This window comes from Dermacentor silvarum, chromosome 3 (genome assembly GCF_013339745.2).
Source record: "Dermacentor silvarum isolate Dsil-2018 chromosome 3, BIME_Dsil_1.4, whole genome shotgun sequence".
Lineage (NCBI taxonomy): Eukaryota > Metazoa > Arthropoda > Arachnida > Ixodida > Ixodidae > Dermacentor > Dermacentor silvarum.
In genome coordinates this window covers 95631985-95639747 of record NC_051156.1, presented here as the reverse complement: position 1 = coordinate 95639747, position 7763 = coordinate 95631985, and positions in this window count along the sequence as shown.

Here is a 7763-nt window from a genome sequence, read left to right as displayed (position 1 = left end):
TGCGCGCTGTGCTCGGGAGCGCCTGACTGGTGGTCAATGCTACACGAACACTGCGGCAGATGCAAGCGGATCACAGAGCATGATCGCACGCTGGAACACGGTAGAAAATTGGATAGTTTTGCTCTCTCACGCGCGACTGCACGCCATAGGAACAAGCTGACAAAACGGAAGTACATCTCTTTTGCTACGGTACGAAGTATAAGAAAGACACATTCGGTTTGAAGTTTTTAATGTTTCTCTAAACTTTAATTCGTCTATTGAATCAACAGATCAAACGATAACTGCTGTTGCCTTGAATAAGTCGCAAAGTCACGTGCCGTTGTGAGTGACATGTGTCACAGCACGGTGAACTACGTAGGCGCACCGCAGAACGCGCACTTGGATCTAGTTGTTATCGTGGCGACCGCGAGGAAAAAGGCACAGGCTGTTTGGTTTGAAATTTTAGCTCTTTTCACGGTTCGTAGCAGTGCAATACTTTGCAGGCGCGATCGTTAGCGCGCACTGTATGCACTGTACGTTCTTGTCAGTTTGAAATGGCCAGACCTGCTGATGAGGCGCCCATTAACTCTGTGCTGTTTTTCCCTTCAGTAACAACATCTTGCATAACAGCGGTACAAGATGCTTACTTTTAGTGGCAAGAATTCTGGACTTGTATTGCAGCCAGGTCTCCTCCACTTCAGACATCCCGATAATCATGCGGTCAACTTCGCTCTTGGTCGTAGGAGGCCAGAACCATGTCGCGTTTTCCTTTGTTCCTTGTACCCAGCTTGTGGGAACCACATAAGTGCTGCCCTCGTCCACAAATTCGACTATGTGAAACCTGGAACAGTATACGTGTCACACTGACAATTCAGGCAAATCACTTCATTGGCGCTTGGTAGTGTTGCACTAGAATACATGAAGTTTCGTCCTGATTTAAGTATAGCCACTCAGGACACTGACCAGTCTTCTGGATCTGGGCCGCTATCTTGTACGCGTTCGAAAAGTCGTCGTCCGGTTTCGCCTCACACGATTCCCCTAGATTTGCCTAGGCTGCCATATCGGCGTGCCACCCCTCCAAGCTGCCCCCAGAAGCACCGGCAATAGTCGCCAACGCCGCGTGCGTTCGGTGCGAACGCGGGCAGACGGCCGACGGCGTCGACAACAGTTCTGCGCGTTGCTGGTGCTGCTGCATGTCCAAGTTTATACAGCTGATAAAACTACTATCCTTACTCCGTATAGCTCTCTATAAATTTACTATCGCAATTGATGCTTCGCTTTTCGGATGAAAATGCGACATTTTTTATGCCTGTGCATAATAGAGTTCTGACGAGATTACAGTGTTAAATACGGGAATACACTCGCGGCATATCTCAGCACACATCGCCGCAAGCAAACTTCAAAAGCCTGCACAGTTGCGTTCTCATAATTATTCCAGCATGGAAGTAAACAGTCTGTGACTTCACATTTTGAATCACTCGACCATAATGTCGCTGCTAATTGATTTGGAAGCACATAACAGCCTCACACTTGCGACCACGTGAATTGACCATGGTGGTCCGATCAAGAGCCGTGGTGGCCGCGTTTTGTGAAAAGTGTGAAGGCGACAGCAGATGTACCGGCTGAGGCGAATTAGAAAATGTTCAGCTTTATTTTTCTAATTATTTTATGGCCCAATCCGGCATTGCCCGTTGATCTCCCATTACAAAGGTATGTGGTCGCAGGCATCATAATTCTCACCTTGCTTCCGCCTAAAAGAAAGACACCTTCGTTTGCGAAATATACTGTCTATATTGTACCGTTGCCAAAATATTTTTAAAAATATGTCTGACATTGAATTGTGAATAACAGGGCCGGAAACTCACCAAGGCACCTCCACAAACAGTTCAATGGCGTGTGGCTGCGGCAGGCGAGCGACTGCTGACACAGAGTCACAGAAGATGACACAACATCAAGTAGCAGTCGAACAGGTCACTGTTATATCAGAGAACGTCTACGGACTGACAAGCCGTTTCTAGACATTAACGAGAGCAGTTTCAAGCACAGGTGCTGCAAGGACGGCTTTCACTACAACTCGGACAGTGTGAGGGATGGCAGCCAGATGACCAGCAATAATGCAGTCCTGTATTTTTCAGGTTGTAGAATATCGCCAAAGCGTGAATCAACAATATACATGCCGTGCGGCCCATGGATCCAGCTACCACAACAGTTGAATGGTGGAAGTTCCCGCACCACTAGAAGAGACAGCACCAGCACATGGAGGGATGCCTGGCACAGTGGCGACAGAGCGAGTTGGCTCAGCTGAACGGCTACTGTACGGCCAATAAAGATAGTTCAAGACCTGACCCTTCTTGATCCATTGTGCAAGGTTCACGTAACACAGATTCACTTGAAAAGTTAACGTTGCTTGACGGTTGCAGTAAAACAAGCTAAGCCTTCTCAAAGAAGATGAAACAGAGGGCAGAATACATGCTTTCCCTTGTATGGCAGAAGCTGTCCCTTGCAAATAATGTCGCCAAACAGAAATGTGCTAAGGCAGTCACCCCGAGTTGACACTACAAATACAGACAACAATGATGATCTGCAGGGATGCGTGTAAAAATCTCCTTCAATTTTGCACAGCTTGGAAATGATAAGTATGCTAGATTCAGACAAGAAAATTTGAAACCAGAACAATTCTGCTTCCAGTGAGCAATAGACAATTGTCAGGCATGCTTGTGCTGATGATGGTGTTTCTCCAGGCTGCTTTACGGTACTGATTCCAGCCAAAATATGAAAGGATAGGACCACATGAGTGGCTGGATGTAGCTAGGACATCAGACTTAGCAACTTCAGCATTTGAGCCGATGTTACTTATTGCAGACTGTTGCTGTTCAATGATTCGGTTGCAAAGCTGTTGCAAAGGCTTGTTCCCCAACCTTACAAGGAACTTCAGGTCCTTCAAGTAATTCTCAAATGGGAAACAACTGAATGAGTCAAGACACCCAAACCGGCGGGCATCATTACACAAGTGAGCAAGGCTGTGGACATTATACACTACAGACTCCTTTCCATAGATGGACTTGCATTGCAAAACAAACTTGCAAAGCAACTGATCAGCAAGGTCAAGAAAATGATTCATTGATGGAGAGCAAAGAATAGCTATTGCAACATGCAGGAGCAGGAAGTGTTCGTACACGTGCTTTAGCAAAACCTTCGTCAAGGCTACATGACCAGAGTATAGGAGAAAATGCCTTAATTCAGTGACTTTCCACATCTCAAGTTTCGAGGGGTCGCATCTTTCGAGCAAAATCCCTGGCTATGTGCCGTTTGAACATGTGCAGATATGCGGATGCTTGCACAACTAAGCCATAGGTAATCCGCACAGACAACGGCCCTTTCAACCAGTATGAAATTAACTTCCTGACGACTCCCAGGCAAACTAAATGCATATAGTCGAGAGGAAAAGCTGAGACCATAGGAATGCCAACATTGACAAATGGAGACACACCTTTGTGGTGCTCTTTCTGTGCTTGATTTGCAAAAGATTCATCTGAACGCAATGGCCTGTCAATGCTTTGAAATGTCATACGCCCAAGGTAAACTCCCTTGTCGCAACATTTGTCGCTTCGGAAATAGCCAGAATACAACTTTGTAGCCTTAACATAGGCTTTTGCGGGAGCATCACAAAGTATTGCTCTCAGTGCAATATTGTGATGCTTTTCTTTGTAAAAAAAACCATCTGAAATTGGTGTTTCCAACTCTTCAAGGAACTTCTTCCAAGTAGTCAGAAAGACTGTCTGGCTTTGAAGTGCCACAGTAGATTTCTACAACAAATACCGAGTACAACTGCTTTATAGATGGATGATGGAACTGAACAAGGATTGGCCAGGTCTGCTTGCGGCTACTTTTGTATAGAGGCAGGCCGTCAATGTTTACTGAAAGAGGTCCTGACTGCCCTCTTTTAAGGCAGGCCATGCATTCATTGTCTGCTCAATGCCACTGTGACGACCGAAGTGAACATATTCTCCACTGCCTATGTTTATAATTGGTACAGTTTTAGGGGTGGAGAGCAAACCCTTGTGGCTTTTTGGGAGATGTGCGAAATGTGGCTTCAAAATATGGAGCAGTGCGCCAACTGCTCTTCTCCTAATGTGATGCGTGATATAGTCCAACCTTTCAACTGAGTGCTAATGCCCTCTGGATGGACTTGCACTGAAGACGGCAGTGGATGCAAGATGAGCTTGTTTGATTCATCAGAATCCGACTTCGAATCTCCATCTTCATGCAAGGCTGTTAAATATTGACATGAACTTTCACCTATGCTGCTTCCTGCCAAGGCACTCTCTAATGCATCCTGTTCACTTTGGAGGCTGAGTTCACATGAATCGTTTTGTAGAATATTTTGATGTTGACATGGTTTAGCTGCCCTTGTTGCCATCTGCACATGTTGTGTCACTTCCCGAGAACACTCAACACCTGCTTTTTTATGAGCCTGAGCTCTCGACGATGCTTTGCCCTAACACACTTATCCATAGTGCTTCAGGTATTTACATACCCTGCCATTTGTGTGCTTGGGGCCAGCAACTGACTTCTGAAACAAAAAGAAATGGCCTGTTAGAAAATGTTCAGCAATAACACAAGCTAATTCCATTGTGGCACTCTAAAATAACAATAAGTTGTAGTGTTTACTGTCCCACAGCAGCGCTTGACCTGTAGGGATGCAGCATTGGATGGTCTGTATTAAAATGGCACACCTTCATTTAGATCTCATGCGTATGATTCTAGTACTTCGATGTTCTTGCATTTCACCTTCACCTAAATTAATTTAGGGAGCCGACCCAGCAACACAACATTCACTGCATGAGGCACTGAGCCACTGCAGTGAGTACAGTTAGAATATGTTCACAAAGATGCAAGACGTGTGCAGTCTAGATGGAGACAATAAAATGTGAACTAAAATGAAGCAATACATTGTGCTGACCAGCTAAACGCCTCTGTAGTTACACTTAACCACATACATGATGCACAAAAAACCTAGTATGGTGACCTGGCACACAAACTAAAGCATACAATACCAGGAAATAATCTAGGCTAAACTGTCTCAGAAGGATTGCCGGCTGGGTGTGTCAGTATAAATTCATACTCCTTCATTCACTCCATCATTGAGGCGGCAAGTAACTACACTGCTATTATGCGCAGCTACATCACCCGCTATTAACCCTATACAGCTGCTTTTCCTGCAACAGATTTGAAACCTTTCTTGCGAAAGAAACTGCGAAGCCACTCACAACGCTTGTGGGACGCAGAGACAAGTAATAAGCTTCATTTGATTAAGCCACAGTTAGGTTACTGGCCTTCCGTAACGAAAACCCGGCGAGCTGATATCCTATTCTGTCGTCTCAGAATAGGACACACGTACGGCACCCACAATTTTCTATTGAATGGTAATGATCCTCCAACCTCTGGTAGATGTGACGAGAGGCTTACCGTCCTCCACGTCCTTCTGGAGTGTCGGGAAGCCGAAAGAGAAAGAAAGACACATTTTCCTCTAGCATATCGCTATTGTGTCCCTCTACATCCCGCTATGTTTCTTGATAAAGAACCGCTTTTTAACACCAAACCAGTACTCGCATTCTTGAATGATGTGCTGCAACGGCCAGCCAAGGCAGCAACACTGGGCGAACAAGGAGAGCAACGCTGTGCGCAAGCGCGGCTATATATGCGTTCCCGTGTCTTCAATAAACGCTTCTTCTTGTGGTGACCACTGTGCGCATTACGCTCGATACATGGTGTCAGAAGTGTAGCTCGCTCACGGGACCATGACCGACCTACGCCCGCCTGAGCCACTGCAAGTGGGCGACAACGCAGCGGCGTCCTGGCAGACATTCAAGCAACGCATCGAGCTGTACCTGATAGCAACGGAGCCCACGAAGCCACGCAGTAAGGAGCAGAAAGCTGCAATTTTTTTGCATGTTCCGGGTTAGACAAACGGCGTGTGCTACTTGAGTTCTTCATAGTAAAGAAGAAGCAAGCCATTCTGGGCCTCGGGGCAAGTGAGAAACTTGGTCTGGTCAACAGAGTGAACGCGGTGGACAGCAGCGAGGCATATGGAAGCCTAAAGCAGGCATTCCCGAGGTTATTCACTGGCATTGGCAGGACGCGGCGCGAGTACAAAATGGTGCTTCGAGAGGACGCTGTCCCTGTGGTACAGCCAACCCGGCGTGTACCTTACGCCCTCAAGAAGCCACTTAAGAACTCGACCGGATGAATGCTGCGAACATCATCGAGAAGGTGGAAGAACCATCAGACTGGGTAAGTCCCCTGGTTATCGTGAGGAAGAAAAATGGGGACTTAAAGTATGCATGGACCCGCGGGCAATTAATAGGGCGGTGAAGAGAGAGCACTTTCAGTTGCCATGCCGGGAAGAAATCGACGGGGATCTATCTAGCGCATGCAAAGTATTTCAGCAGACTCGATGCCAACAGTGGTTTTCATCAAATTCCTCTCGACAAAAAGACGTCAGAAATCTGCACATTCAGTTCGCCATTTGGCCGGTATCGGTGCCGTTCGGTATTGCATCTGCACCCGAAGTTTTCCAGCGTACAATGAGCCAGATATTTGACGACCTCCCGGGAACACGTGTGTACATTGACGATGTGCTAGTGTGGGGTTCTACGCAAAAGGAACATGATGAACGCCTGTTAAAAGCGCTGGAAAGGGCACAGGCAGAGGGCCTAACTTTGAATGCAGAAAAGTGCATTTTTGGACGCACTGAAATCAGCTTCTTGGGTGATAAGATTAGTTCCAAAGGTATTGAGCCCAATCCCGACCTGATAAAGTGCGTTTTAAACCACCCTCCGCCAACGACCAAGAAAGACGTTCAACGCTTGCTTGGTACCGTGAACTATTTCGGGAAGTACTTGCCACTGTTGTCAGCCCATACTGAGGACTTGCGCAGCCTGATTAGAAAGGACACAGTTTTCGAATGGACGCATGTTCACGAGCGTGAGTGGGCGCAGCTCAAAATGATGCTGACGGAAGCGCCCGTCCTGGCTATCTTTAATCCCGAGCTTCCCACAAAGCTGTCGACGGATGCGTCAGCATTTGCACTCGGAGCAGTGCTTTTCCAACAACATGGAGGAGACTGGCGCCCGGTAGGCTACGCGTCGCGGGCACTCACAGAAACCGAGCGAAGGTACGCCCAAATAGAAAAAGAGGCCCTGGGCATAACATTCGGCTGTGAAAAGTTCAATGATTATGTCATAGGAAGTAATATCGTTATCGAAACCGACCACAACCCATTATTGGCAATTTCAAAGAAGGAAATAGGCGACATGCCACCGCGTCTGCAACGACTATTTCTTCGACTGCTGAAGTACGAGTTTGAGTTGCAGTATGTTCCAGACAGAAAATTGGTTGTTGCTGACACATTGTCACGAATCCCATTACGGGAACAACCAGAAAAAGGCACAGCGGACGTTGAAGTTCATGCCGTGGGCGCGCCCTGACTGCCGTCGTCGGACCAGCCACCCTATCTTGTCTGCAGGTAGCAACTGCCAGTTATGCAACTGCGCAAGACGTCATCTCCAGGCTGCATGCAGTCATCAATGCCTATAGAAGGTGAGCTAAAGTCCTTCACACAAGAACTTTCTGTAGTCAACGGAGTACTCCTCAAGGGAACCAAAGTAGTCGTGCCTGCAAACGTGCGAACAGAGATGCTGCGACGAGTGCACCAAGGGCATCTCGGCTTAGGAAAATGCAAATCGAGGGCTCGCAAGTTGATGTATTGGCCAGGAATGTCA